We start from the raw sequence: 15399 nt of genomic DNA, 5'->3' as shown, positions 1-15399 counted from the left end.
CATGCAGAATAAACGGGTCGTCTCCGTCTAACGTCTGCGGACCAGTTATTTTGTTACATTCGGTGCCCGAAACCAGGGAATCCACCCCTTCGGAGACTTCCCTGAACGTCATGACCAATACGACCGTTGACCATCTTCGCTGACCATCTTTGGTGTCACCCGAGCCCTAACAATGTTATCGGACCTGCTACAGCAACTGAATCCAGACGCCTCCCAAATTACCGGCCACATGGGCTTTCTGAAGGATAAAGAGGCAGCACTTTCAAGGCTCGACGAGGTCATTCTGGCGTCAACGGATGAAGAAAACCTGGATCATGAAGTGGAAACAGCAGACGAGTATAACGCAAAAATTTTTTACGCCGTGTCACGAGCCAAGATCTGGCTACAGGAACGCGAGAAAGAAGCCACAATTCAGTCACGAGCCACTGGACCCAGGCCAAGCAACCTAGAACTTCCGAGCTCCGGCGAAGCAGCATGGCAGATGACAGCGCACTGTCCACTTGCGGTTCAACTGCCCAAGCTCCAGATACCAACTTTTGATGGTAGTCTTTGTGGGTGGCAGTCCTTTTGGGACCATTTCGACACTACCATCCACAAGAATACTGAGCTACTACGCATCAAAAAATTTAAATACCCCCTCACTTACTTCACCGGCAGCGCGAAGTGAGCTGTCGAAGGCATTCGTCTAGTGGAGCAACATTACGAACTTGCAATCAAGACCCTCACGGATACCTTTGAACACCAGGATCTCCTTGTAAACGAGCATGTTCATAATCTCCTTGCACTGAGCCCTGTGAAAAGCTCATCAGGCGTCCGAAGCTTTCGTACGCTGCACAATAGTGTGCAGTTCTACGTTAGTGCCTTGGAAGGCCTAGGAGTTGTGCCCGACCAGTACACGGTGGCTTTAAACGGTGTCCTAACGCGATGCCTGCCGGAGGATCTCGCCATTATGTACAGACAGAAATCTAAAAAATCTAACTGCGCCTCCAGTATCGCCGAAACGCCTGAAGACTGAAGGTGGCTAGCCAAGGATTTACTAACGTTTCTCCGCATTCAAGTAGAAATCCGGGAGAAGGGGCGTTTAGTCTCGTCGTGTGTCGCAAGACCAGAACCCACATTTCTGAAGAAACGTATGGCACAAAAATGATACCATCAGCATCCGCCCTAATGGGGTCTACCTTGCCTGTCAGACTGGCGTGGCCACTCTGCCAAGGCAAGGATCACATGATCGCTGCTTGCAATGCCAACCTATCGGCTGAAGAAAAGCGGGCAAGGCTGCATTACTCTAACTGTTGTTTCCGCTGTGGAACACGAAACCACATCGCTAGCATGTGAAGGAAGTCATTCAATCTTAGATGTGGTACCTGCCGGCGATGCCACCTGACCATTCTCTGGGAGTTATCACGCCCAGCCGAAAATTCGCACCCCAACGCAGGATCCCCAGCATTTTCTCAACCACCCCTATTAAGCATACCAACGGTCACTACCACCCAGAGTCACGTTGAGCCCACTCACGTATTGCTACAGACAGGTCGAATTTGGGCAGAGTCTGGAGACCACCGACTCCTCGTGCGGGTACTGCTGGACAGCGGCAGTCAGCGCACCTACATTCCTGCAGACCTGGCAAGGATGCTTCAGTGCTACATCGTGGGAAAAGAAGAACTCTTTCTTATCACTTTTGGAGAATCAAGTAATAAAGGCAACTCTGCACCGAGCGTGTAAACATGCGGATTCGAAGCCAGTTCGACGATTAAACGATTATCTTAGAAGCGTTGACGATTCCTGAAAGTTGCTCTGTCACAAGCCCACCACTCGACTCCAACATTTCGCACATACTTCTTGAACGGAAGTACAACGTAGCTGACCACTGTCAACCCAATCGAACGAGATCAGTGTCATCGTAGGATCCGACACTTATTGGAAGGTCACCACCGGCAAAATCGACCACGTAACTGAAACGCTAACAGCAATAGAGACAATGTTTGGCTGGATGGTACAAGGACCCTTGTCGTCTGACAGCATCCAGCACCCGTCTAGCACACTGTTCGTCTTGAGCCGCAATCCTTCTGCAACACACACAGACATTATCTTCGATGTGGGGTTTTGGTGCCGTCAGGAGCGATAAAGTGTCTTCACGAACCTCAGACAAGCACCACGATCTATCGGTATGGAAGCAAGGTGTTTCGATCTCAGGAAAGAAGTGCCATCAGCCTGACTATGCAGTTGCTGGTGGCAAGAACTTGGAAGACGCGGAGCCGCCGAACAAGCACGTCGATGCTCGTCGATGCCGTGTGCGTCGACGTCGTCAACGCCAGCGTGTCTATGGCGATGTCGTACTTGTACAACTCGCCTCAGACCAGCCACCTTTTGGGCGACCACGACGACAGGCATCGTGTCTTCGTAATTCTGCATGCCCAGCACGCCAGCCTAATGCACGTCAAGAACACCCTCCGTCTCAACAGCATCGGTTCCAGAGACAGCAAGGGGTGCGACAGCCGAGAATCGACAGCCATAGTGCACAGGCACTTTCGGTAGCAAAGCAAGTGCATTTCAACACAAGATGCGTTCTCAGTGGGCACGATTCTCCTTGGCCCCCCTGGGATGATGTTGAATAATAATGCGGATCAGAACAACATGGAGTGGTCCAGACTTCATCGAAGTGTGCGAGTCATCATGGCCCCCCTGAGAGAATGTTGCAGAATATTCTCTTGGAGCGGGCCAGACTATCGAAGAACACGAAGTGGAGATAGACACGCGCTAGGAATGGATAGCTTCGTCTCCATGCAGAATAAACGGGTCGTCCCCATCTAACGTCTGCGGACTAGTTATTTTGTTACACCCTGTTCGCCGCGTTCAGCCCGCGGCATGGCGAAAAAGCGGACAGACTCGCACTTCTTCGCTCCGGGCTGCCGCAAGGGCTACCCCAATGGGCCAAGAGCGTCGCTGTTCGCCGCACCGAAGGACGACGACCTCTGCAAGAAGTGGCAGCGCAACCTTCACAGGAAAGATAAAGCTTTTAGCATTTCTTTGACTGTATGCGAGCACCGCTTTGAACCGCACTTCATTCTGCGTGACTATGTGCACGTCATAAACGGCAACGAAGTGCAGATCCTAGAGGGAAGCCGTCTCTTTCTCCAGACGCCGTGCCGACAGTGCTTCCAGGCTGCCCATCGTAGACTGCCCAGCGAGACAATGGTGGCCTTCTCTACCCGTCAAGTTTGCTGTATACGTTTGTCGTAAATTTGTAAAATGCTTTTACTGGATGATTTATAGTCTTTTGGGATTGCTTTCTGATAGTGTACTCGATGTTTTAAGTCACTTTAAGCGCAAGAAGAAGATTGAAATCGGATGTCCAGAACACTCTGAGCAACTCCCAGCTGAAGTCACAGCATTTCATGTCACGACATGCCTCCACTTTTACACAAAAAGCCTAAACCAGTGTAGCATCAAAAAGCGTGAAAGTGCAAAACATGTTAAACTGAGCAGGTGCTAGACATCATTCGCTGCACTTTAAATAAATAAGACTTCTGACCTGCCTTTTGTCTTTGAATTCTTGAGCAAGCAGCTGCCTGCCATGTGTAGAACGCTGCACTTAACTTTAATCGCATATGAAATAACTTCACGATCAAGAATTTATCGTGAGAGTGAAGGTGGGCATAAGTGGGTCTTTGCTGGCTGTGGAAGGGTGGCAGCCCCCTAGCTAGATGCTTCGGACTAACCTGGGAACTTATCAACACTCTCGTTGCGTCACGAATGTTTCGTTCTCTTGATGTCCGCTTCGCAAAACGGGTGCAGGTGCTAATTTCGTAAAATCCGGGCCCTCAAAAAGTCATCTTACGTAACACAGTTTAGGTGTTATTGATCTACCCGCACATTCACCGCCAGAAATAAACAAACAATGAATAATTGCATTTGTAAGATTGGTGTATGCAGACCCGTAGCCAGGAATGTTTTTTTTTTTTGGAGGGGGGGGGGGGCACTTGCTCAAAGCCTTGACTGTTTCACAAAAACACCTATTTTCACTATTTTCGGTGAAACACCATGTATCAAAGAAATTTCAGCCCCACCCCGACTACGGGCCTGGGTGTGTGCAGACAGCAGCATCGATAATATCAAAACCTGCAATTATTGCGTGAGGAAAATCTGCGGCAACCGTAGGCTGGCGTGCCATAGTAGTATGAAAAGTTGCAGTGGCGCCATCTTACAACATTCATACGAAAACGCCTGTGCAAAGCTGTTCGTGCCACTACATCTCTTCTAGTTCACTATACTTCTGAGCCTGGAATCCGCGAGAAAAAACCTTTTTTTCGCTGAAAACCAACTTTATTTACCACGTGTTTCCACTAAGATGGGGGCTACCATCTTGACCGAGGAACTCTAGTGCCCCCTGGAGTCCCAAATATTTAGTCAAAAGACAAATGGTCTCAATAAATATGCGAAATACTAATGAATCGCGTAGAGGAAAGTTTTAAGGTTGCGAGCCGAATATAACAGGAATTGGCCCGCAGGAAACAAAACAAGCGTCTTTTTCGCCAGTTCCCCACATGAGGGCCACCATTTTGTGTGGGACACAGGCAGCCTGAGAACAAGCCATATCTCGGATTCCCCACCTTTTCAGGACGATAATGCAGGCATTCATTGATCCGTAAAAATGCCGAAATAGGTGCAGAAAAGCCTTGAACGCTTAATTTAACTGAGAACGAAAGAAAAAAAAAGGTGGTTTTTTTAAAAGCACTTACAGGGTAGCCATTCTGCCAGTTTTTTCTGGCCTAGATTTGGCAGAATTACGAAATTTCACAAGACAGGTCAAAACAAAATGCGCATTCTTGAAATCTCGTGGGTACGGGAGACACGGAGGCAGCCATCTTGACTGGGACTTCTCTAGTTAAGATTGAGATTGATTGATATGTGGGGTTTAACGTCCCAAAACCACCACTTGATTATGAGAGACGCCATAGTGGAGGGCTTCAAAAATTTCGACCACCTGGGGTTCTTTAACGTGCGCCCAAATCTGAGCACACGGGCCTACAACATTTCCGCCTCCATCGGCAATGCAGCCGCCGCAGCCGGGATTTAGTTAGGATTGAGGAGATTAATCATGGGAAAGAGCAAGAAAAATACGGTGACAAAAGAAGAAATTATGAAGAGCAGCGCAGGAGAAAAGGCAAGGACAAACAATAAGCAACCGGACGAAAAAAGAGGCCAGGTGGCTGTTACAGAGAAAGAGGGGCCGGCGCCAGCCTCGGTAGATAATAATGAGGGACCAAAAAACCTTGAGTACACCCGCTTCAGACTATAAAAAGGGTTGGTGGTCTTCAGATGAGGAAATTCTAGAGACTTGGGAAAAGCTTACAAAAGATAGAGATCTCAACTGGAAAACCCGTACAAGCAAGAGGGATGAAAGGAAAATCAAAGATTCTCTAGAGGAAACTAGTGAGTCACAGTCCCAGCGGGATTCAGTACAGGAGAAGACAGAGCACAAAGAACACAAAAAAGACAAAGAAGATGGAGGAATAGATCAAGACTCTACAAAAAATGTTCAATGGCAAAACAAATGTTAAGAAAAACTGGCCAAAATAGACAAATCTTTGATGAAGGCCCTCTTGGCATTGGCTGCCGGAGAACAAAAAAAAGAACAGCTGTTAGATAGCATTCTGACAGATTTTTCCAGGATAAAGAACATAGCTTAGCCACCCATGAGGTCGCTAGATTAGAAGGAACTCGAGATAAAGAGCAAAACACAAGGGCCATGGGCACATCATATGGGGAGTATGGTGGCTAGATGGGTGAGGTGTCAGCCTCGGGCAGCCTGCGCTGCGAGAGGAGGCGCGCCAGTGCTCAATGACGTTGCTAGGTGGCGCACTTGTCACCACGGAGATGCCTTCATGCTCATGGTGCATCAGGGAGCATGTGTGAAGTGCTGTCATGCTTCCGCTGCCTTCAGTGATTTCTTTTTGCAATGTGGCCGTGCTCGCTACAGCTATGGTGATTGAAAAGAGACAGAGACACTGCTTCCCTAGAATGTACTTTTGGGTATGTTTACGTCAGAAAGCAAGATAAAAAGGTGTCCCTTTTTATCGCTCTAGAAGACGACGAACGATGCAAGGCTTGGGAGCGCTTGATCTTGCGTGCAGACAAGCCAATGAAGAAAAACTGTGTCGTTTGTGAAGCGCATTGTGATGAACAATTTATCGTTCGGACATACAAACATGTCATCAATGGTGAAACAGTAGAAATTTCCCGAGACCGTCCCTGCCTGACTCCTGACGCCTAACCGACTGTTTTGCCAAATGTTCCGTCATACCTTACGAAGAAGCCTCCATCGAAAAGAAAAACAGCAGTGTCGAATGATGGCGTGCCGCAAAAGCGCAGGAAAGATGACTCCGTATGTGATGTCACTGAAGTCGGTCAAATTCGTGTTGCCGATGGAGAAGTCGACTCGGAGGGCTCCACCACTGACGCAACCCCGCTTTCTGCCAAGGAAAAGTGGCTTGAGAGCATCAGAGACGAGGACCTTCCTAGCAAGTATTGGTGTAAGCACTTGGTACCAAATGCTCCTGATGTGATGGCATTTTCGGTTTCAGAGGTTAACAGTAGTTCACTTTGCTTTCAGAAGCTACTGTTACGTACACTGTCCGAAACTGGCATTCACTGCACTGCATATGTGCAGGGATCAGTGATAAGAGCTATGAATGTGAGTAGCTCAGAGGCTGTAAAGGGTATTTTATTTTATATGAATTCAATGACACCGTGCGGGGGGCTTGGAATGGGTATCAGGGATGAGAAACTGCTAAACACGAGGACCCACAAGGTTCATGGAAGCAGGCTGTGCAGTAAGAACTGTATTGGTACTTGTCAAAACAATAGTCGATGTGTGCAATGCAAGTACGCCCGCAAGCTGCTCTTAAACCAAGCTTCTTACAAACGAACAAGAGGTAAACATGTTGTGATCAAGTCCCATAAATTGGCGGCGAAGAATGCTCAAGTTCGATGGCACAGTAGCATGACTTGAGGAAAAGCTACACCTAGATGGAACACGACAATGAAGTCATGAGTGCTGTACAGTTTGAGGAAAAGCTGAACAGCCTCACGACTAAGCAGTAAATGCAAGTGCGCGCATGTTTTGAAGCATCGAAGAGAAAACCAACAAACGGGATGAAATTTGAAAAGGGCTGGATTCTCGAATGCATTATCATGCACATGAGTTCACACCTCTACGAGCACATTCGTGCACACAAACTGATGGTAGTGCCGAGTCCTTAGTGCTTGCAGAAGTATGTGAGAAAGTACAAAGGTAGTTTTGGATATAATGAAAATCTGCGTGCCGCTCTTGCTGAGAAGGCCAAAGATATTGAGCCTTGCCACTGACATGGTGGTATCCTTGTAGATGAATTGAAGGTGTCGGAAAGCTTGGCTGTCAGTAAGAATGGTCAAATCGATGGTTTTGTTGACCTCGGACCCTACACTTCTGAGGACCAAGAAGGAGTCATTTGGCGATCACGGCCTTTTACTTCTTTTTCAACCGTTACCTGGGCAGTGGCAACAGATTCTTGGAGTGTTCGGATCACGGGGCAATGTGAAAACTGACGAGTTGCCGAAAATTATCCTCGACGCAGTAATTTGTGCAGAAAACTGTGGTCTATTCTTTGACTTCATAACATGCGACGGGGCCACATGGAACAGAAGTATGTGGACAATCTTTGGCATCACTGGCAAACTGGCAAACACATTGTGTAAAGTGCAACACTGACTAGACTGAAGTCACTATTTACATTTTATTTCCGACTTTCTCCATCTTGTCAAATGAGCTCGCAATGCTGTCACATCTACAGGACTCCTTACACCCGGTGGGCGGGTGGTAGCGAGTTTGTGAGAGAGGCATTCCGCTGTGACAGCCGAAGCACTGTCACTTTAAAAGCAATGCCTCATGTGTCAATGGCTGTTTGTTGCCCGAACGGATTTGAGAAAGAAGGCGTGAACCTAGTTTTCAGGTTCTTCAGTGAAGAAGTGCTGAGAGGGCTATATCCCTATAAGAAAGACTTAGCCAGGCAGTATGGCTCTGGCAGCACGGCAGTCACTTCTGAGTTTGTTGTAATGATGAGAGACTTTATTGCTGCAGTGCATTGCCTTTTGCTGCAATGACCTCAAGGCACTGCCAAGAGAGTTTAAGGCCAGATAATGAGCAAGTGAAGCTCATAATGAAGTTTAGAGAATTTCTGAATGGCTGGGAATTCTCTGGAGTCAAACTGAGATTCCTGAGTGGTTCTACACCGAGGCTTGCGCGTAACTCTTGAGAGTTCTCTGTCACTTCTAAAGTATGTTACAGAGACTTCGTGCTTCAAGTACCTGCTGACAGCGCGCTTGAGCCAAGATCCCATTGAAAACTTGTTCGCTGTCTTGAGACAGATGTCGGGATGTAATGACCATCCGACACCGACACAATTCCTCATCTCCACTAATTGCCTCAGTTTTCAGAGCTTGGCACAGTCTCAATTTCGTGGCAATGTTTAACAGGGACTGTTATATAGCCTTTTGAATCCAAGCAACAGTTGTGACCAAAGCTTGTTTGTGCAAAACAAGCTTGATGATCTTTTAGATGTGGGGAAGCTCATTGAAGTCCATGAGATGTTAAGTGCATGTGATGCCCTTCCAGACCACCGTGACTGGGTTGAGGCAAAAAGTGACTCCCGTGTAACATACTATGTTTGTAGGTATGTAGCTCGAAGAATGCTAAAGAAAGCCAGATGTGGTGACTGTGCAGTGTTGTTGCTACAAGAGGACAGCGAGGGCCCGCGTCCGAAAAAGTCATGTTTAACAAATTACATGGATAGGGGAGGACTGATGTACCCTTCACAAGCACTGACAGAGCTGGTCTCGAAAATAGAAGATGCCTTTACGCACTGCTTTAGCTTTGACAAGCTGAAGAGCAACAGCATAAGAGATCTCATCTCCTGCCTCTATGTTAACAAGCTTAAGGGAGGTCGCGACACATAAAAGTCGAAAATCGGCCAAAAAATCGCATTTTCTCTCTCATCATTTTCGCGTTCCCGTGGCCCTTCTGCATCTATCAGCAAAATTTGGCTTCAAAATTCTATTTATTTCCGGAGTTATAAGAGATAAAAAGAGCAACTACGCGCAAGCGGACCTTTAAATTCAAGTCTAACCTAGCTTTACTTCAACCGCCGACAGCACGCGAACTACGCGCTCCACCAGCTCCATTTTGGTCTTGTTTGAAAGGTCGCATTTCCAGCTTTTCTCTTGTTTTCAGTAAGCAACCATGTGCCCCACGCGGAAGCAAAAAAACGCAATGCAAAACCACGTGCTGCGTGCGACTCCATTGGTTGCCTGACGCACGTGACCAAAATGGCGTTTCTCGATTGGCCAAGAAAACTTGATGGCTATGTTAGCCGCCATTTTGAAAAGGTATCGCTCTTGCAATGGTGTCTTATTGCTAACGTGTTCGTGCGGTCAGTGTGCTAGAATACTTTGGTGCGGTTCGCTATGCCCGGCAGTGTGAAAAAGTTCCGGTTGAAGCATCATTTTGGCCGTTCATGGAAGAAAGGCAAGGGTAGAAAGCCCAATGGTGCTGCTACTATATTGCGGGAGCAAGCTCCGACATCGTCTGATAAGGTCGACGTGGCCATAGACGATTCCTCATGCGTGCGCGGCGTGGACGCTGGCCGCACGAGTACTGATGTTATCGTCAACAGAGGAGTGCACGAGACAGGTTCCCCGGATAGCGTATGCTCTGTGGACTATGACAGTGCCCATGCTATCGGGAACGGAGAAAAGCGCATAGACCTGCGCCTCCCTGACAGCGTGCGCGATGTCGACTCCGGCCGTGTGAGGGTAGACGCTGATGTGATCGGTGCCAGTGAAGTGCGCGAGGTGCACGCCCGCGAAACTGCCACGCTTGACGATCTTTCGTCGGTGTCGGCGACAGCATGAAAGATTGAGCGCTTTACAGATGCAAGCGGCGTGGCAATGGTGCCAGTGTTAGATGAGCCTCCTTCTTATTTGTTATTAAATATGGAGTGCATGAACTCGCTCCTTCGACATATGCGTTGCGAGTCTTGTCACAGGCCAGCGCGAATAGTGAGGGGCGATCACGACTACGGACTTGCAGTGAAGCTGACTGTCGTGTGCAACAATTGTGGAGCGATCGGGGCCGAATGGAGCTCGCCTCGAACTGACGGCAAGAAGACTTGTAACCCATTTGAAATCAACCTCCTGGCTACGCGAGCGATGGTTTCAACTGGAAACAGCCAAACAACGATGAATGACGTATTTGCGGCAATGGGATTGTCCCATCGTGGCATGCATCACAGCACTTTTAAGAGGCATTAAAGCAGACTCTGGCACCTGCAGCCACGCAAGCAGCCAAGGTGGCTATGAGCCAGTGCGCTGTGAAAGTGGCCTCGTTGTATGAAGACCTATGTTTCGGACATCGAGGAAACATAGCAGTGTCCTATGACGGTACCTGGATGACCCGCGGCCACTCCTCACATATAGGCGTCGGTGCGGTTATAGAGCTCTTCATTGGGTATGTGTTAGACTATGTTGTGCTCTCTAACTTTTGTTTGGGGTGTGAAGTAGGACCAAAGCCTGATTCAGATGGCTACGCAGAGTGGGAGGTGACACACCAGTGTTAGAAGAATACCGACAGCAAAGCCAGTCACATAAAAATGGAAGCAGGGCTCCTCCTTTTTCAGAGGTCCCTTGATCGACACGGATTGAGATACACAACTATTTTGTGTGATGGTGACAGCCGTACATTTGGTGCCATCAAGGAAGCGAAAGTGTACGGCTTCATTGACATTGAGAAGGAGGACTGTGTTAACCATGTCCAATAGCGCAAAGGGACGGCACTAAAAAATTTAGTTCAAAAACAAAAAGGAGAGGGCAAGCAAAGCCTCGGTGGGAGAGGTCAGCTGACGAATGAGCTCATCACTCGGCTCAGCGCATATTATGGCTGAACACTCAAATCTATTGATGATGTGGACGCCATGCAAAAGGCTGTAATGGCAACGTACAAGCACGTTACTTCCACCGACGTGTGTTCGGACCACAGTCTGTGCCCAGCTGGTGCGGATTCATGGTGCCGTCACAACGCTGCAAAAGCAAAAGCTGACCCAAAACCTCGACACCACTACAATTTGCCGAAGGAGGTTGCCGAAGCAATGTTGCCGGTCTATACCAGACTTTCCAAAAAGGCCCTGCTCCAAAGATGCCAGCGAGGCAAGACACAAAATTCTAATGAGAGCCTTCACTCAGTGATTTGGAGTTTGGTGTCGAAGGAGCAGCATGCTTCTCTTTTTGCCGTGGAAGCTGCTAGTGCAGAGGCTGTGCTGCGCTTCAACACTGGAAACCTAAATGCACCAGCTGCAATTCTACAGCAGCTAGACATTAACATATCCAGCAGTGCATCTTTGAGAGCAAGAGAGAAGGACTGCCGATGCACTGCCAGCTCCAACAAAAAAAAAGAGAGAAGCATCTGAAAATGTGAGGAAGCTGGCGAAGAGGAGGAATAAGGATGGGATGCATCCAGATTATACCCCTGGTGCATTTTCTAAGCTTTTATAAGTATTTTTCCAATAAAAATGTTTTGCAACGTTTTTCCTTGTTTTCTCAAAACAGCAATATTGGCACATTTGTCACAATGGAGGATAAATAGCTTCTGTTCTATTTGAGCTATCAGCATAATTTTTGTTTTGCCAGAAAGATAAATGCATGCAGTAAGCAATATGCCTATCTTCAGGGCAATATACATTTCACAAATATTGATGACTGCTTTTCTTGACTTTCGAGTCATAAGACTCACCTTAATAATACTAAGTCATGAACGCCTTCTGGGAGCACAACAAAGGCAATTATTGCCCTCCTTTTCCTTTACTTCTCCAATGCTCGTGCGAAAATGATGCAGAACAAGACGCGCATTAAATTTGTTTATAGAAAGGTGTTACTTTATGGGCGGAAACTGTTGCACAAATATTTTTAAATGGGTCACATGTATGGTATGTGACAATGGCTTTTTTTTTTTGTAAACATTGATGACCTCTAACTCTTGTTAAAATTTGCCCAGTAAATTGATTTATAGCATCTTGCTATCCTCGAACATCCTACATTGTTTCAATACTGTAACCACCATTTTTGGGTTTTCTGATTAGTCGCTAATTCCGCTCCAAACAAAGGACCCAGCTTATGCAATCATAGCACAGTATATTGGGAACTATTAGCCCTATCACAAAAGTAATTACATTTTTGGAATCTGCTCATCAAAATACACAAACTGAAAATTTGGTTCAGATCTATCCATAAATAAAATGAAAAAGTCGCTTTTCAAGTGCAGCTTCTCCCTTAACACAGTTGGCTGCACACAGCACAATGTACAGGTCACAAATGAAGTGGTCAGATTTTATGTTATAACTTGGCTTCATTTTCTAGTGGCAGGTGAGAACTCATCAAGACAGGCTAAAAGAGACATGATTAAGCACCTTAAGATGAGGTGAACAACATAATAGAATGCATTTATTTTGTGAACATTTCAGTGTTTGCATGAATATCAAGTTCCATTTTGCCGTATTTCATGTGCACTTGAAGAGTTGATAACTGTTACGAAGCGCGCCTCCGACGACGTTACGAAGGGCGCCACAAATCTGGTGGGCTGAGCGGGCTGGCTCGCTGTGCGTTTCAGGACAGACAGGTGCCACCGGGTGATGACGCCGTTGAGTTGTTCGCATCAGGAGGGCTCGCGTGCTGGCCTTGACACAGATTGCCTTTTTAGGCAGGGACGTCCCGTGTGGACTCGCAGGCATAACATAACTAAGGGGGGATAGCAAAGGGGTTCTTTGGGACAAAAAAAATCGAGAAAAAATCGAGTTTTGGAAAATGGCATTTTCGAAATCTAGAAGTCTTATTATGCAACTACGCAAAGTTTCTCAGCCCTTGCATTATTATTTTTAGCTGTAGCATACCTCTATTTCAACAATACTGGCAGAATTGCAGCCGAAGTTATTGCTAAAAAGGCCCTTTTTTCGCAAAATTCAGCGGCCGTTTCACGCGTCGTAACGTGGCTATCTTGGTCTCGTTTGAAAGAGCTATTTTTCTTCATTTTCCCGCCAACTCCTATTCTATACTTTCATTGACTTTCTCAAAAAATCACGCGAAAAAGGAGTCCCAGCGCAAGCCTTCATTCGTTGCCTAGTGCACGTAACCTGAGTTCGGCATACGATTGGCGGAATTCCTTTCTTGTCGTCTGCACAGCGCTCATCCACGCTATCGGCCATGCGCCATGTTTACAGTGTGTGTGACCAACGCCGGTGTGGCTGAAGTATAGAACGATGGCTCGGGAGAAGTCGCACACGAAAAAAGCATTTGGGGCAAAGAAAGTGCGACGCGAGAACATCAAAAAGAGGAGTGTAACGCAGCTGAACGTCGAAAGCGTCGCGGCCGCCGCCTCTGCTGATGCCCCCGATACGGACCTAGGCCTAACAAGCCCATCGTCGTACGGAGATGCCGATGGTTGCGTGCGTTGCAATACGAAGTTTTTGCAGCCCGCAGAATTGGAAGAGGGCAGAAAAAGAGCTCAAGATAAACTGCTGCAGCTGTCGTCCACCCCCGCAACGGAAAGGAAACGGGATCTGCTGACGGACAACGCCGATGCCGCATGTGAAACGCCTGACGCGAGTGTGTTTACAATTGTAAGCTTAGATTTGGTGAACACTCTACTTGTGCATGCAAAATGTAAATTATGCGGTGCTGGTGATCTAGAGATTGTCAGAGACGATCGTTAATACGGACTCGCCATGAAGCTGCGTGCACGAACTGCAGTGACGTGACGTGAACTTGGAGCTCGCCACGCGTCCGTGGTGAACCGAAGGCAAACACGTTCTGTGTGAATGTTCTCGCAGCTCGCGCCATGCAAGCTACAGAAAACAGACAAACAGGTTTTAATGATATATTCTCGCTGATGAACATTAGTCATCGCCACCTCCACACAAAGACGTGGCAAAGCTACCTCAAAAGTAAGCTGGTTCTCGCAGCGAATCGTGTGGCCAAAAATGTCACAAGCGATGGTGCGCTCGGTTCGTGAGCTCTATCAACATTTGTGCCTCAGCAACCCCAAAAACATCGCGGTGTCGTACGATAGGTCGTGGATGACTCGCGGACATTCCTCGCACATGGGCGTCGGCACCATGATAGAACTGTTCACGGGGCTTTGTTTGGACTACGTTATCCTGAGCAATTACTGCGCGGTTTGCGAGATGGGCCCAAAGGAAGGCGATCCGTTTTTCGAAAGCTGGAAAAAAGGCCACAAGTGTCAAAAGAACACAAACAAAAAGTCCAGGAGAAATGGAAGTGGAGACAGCTCTTATTTTATAGATGTTGTCCCTCGAGTGGCACGGTCTTCGGTACACTGCAGTACTTAGCGATGGAGACAGCCGTACGTATCTCGCATTCCAAAAGGAGAAAGTTTACTGTTACGTAGAAGTGAAAAAAGAGGACTGCGTGAATCACGTACAAAACCGTATGGGCAGGCACTACGCAACCTCGTCTCAAGAAACAAAGCTTCTGGCCTTCAGAGCCTTGGCGGAAAAGGTCGGCTCACACCTGACCTAATTACGCGGCTAAGCTCCTATTACGGATGGGCACTGAAAACGCACAAAGGAGATGTGGATGCCATGCACAAAACATAATGGCAACCTACCATCACATAACGTCTTATGACACTGCGTCGAACCCTTCCTCCTGCCCAACAGGTCCTATTCGAGGTGCGGCAAAAATGTTGCAGAGGCTAGGGGTGAGCCAGCTCCAAAACATCCTCGCAACCTGGCTCCTCATGTTTGTCAGGCTTGGTTGCCTATATACGAACGCCTGAGCAACAGAAAATCGCTTGAGAGGTGCCTGCGAGGGAAGACTGAAAACAGCAATGAGAGCCTCCACTCAGTCATATGGTCGCTTGCACCAAAGGGGCACCATGCCTCCCTTTTTACCATAAAAGCAGGTGTGACGGAGGCAGTGCCAAGGTTTAATGCAGGAAATGTGAGAGCAACTGCATCTATACTAAAGGAGCTGCGCCTAAGCCCCAGCACACTGTGCAGCAAACGTATGGCTGAAAAAGGTCAGCGGCGCCTGGAACCTTCAACTTGAAAGCGTGCATCAGCAGAAAATATGCACCGAGCCTTGAAAAAAGGCCACATAGGCAACAATGTGCAGACAGACTATGTGCCAGGAGGCTACTGATCATTCACAACTGGGAACTTTTAAATATTTTTTGATATTCTGGAATAAATTGAGCTGTTTACATTTTTCGCAATTTTCTCAGAACAAGCTTTTTACTCATTTTGCTTGTGTGGTACAGTGATATCTAAATTCCAAGAACAGCTACCGCTGTAATTA

This window comes from Rhipicephalus microplus, chromosome 6 (genome assembly GCF_043290135.1).
Source record: "Rhipicephalus microplus isolate Deutch F79 chromosome 6, USDA_Rmic, whole genome shotgun sequence".
In the NCBI taxonomy this organism is placed as follows: domain Eukaryota; kingdom Metazoa; phylum Arthropoda; class Arachnida; order Ixodida; family Ixodidae; genus Rhipicephalus; species Rhipicephalus microplus.
This window is presented reverse-complemented; position numbering follows the sequence as displayed.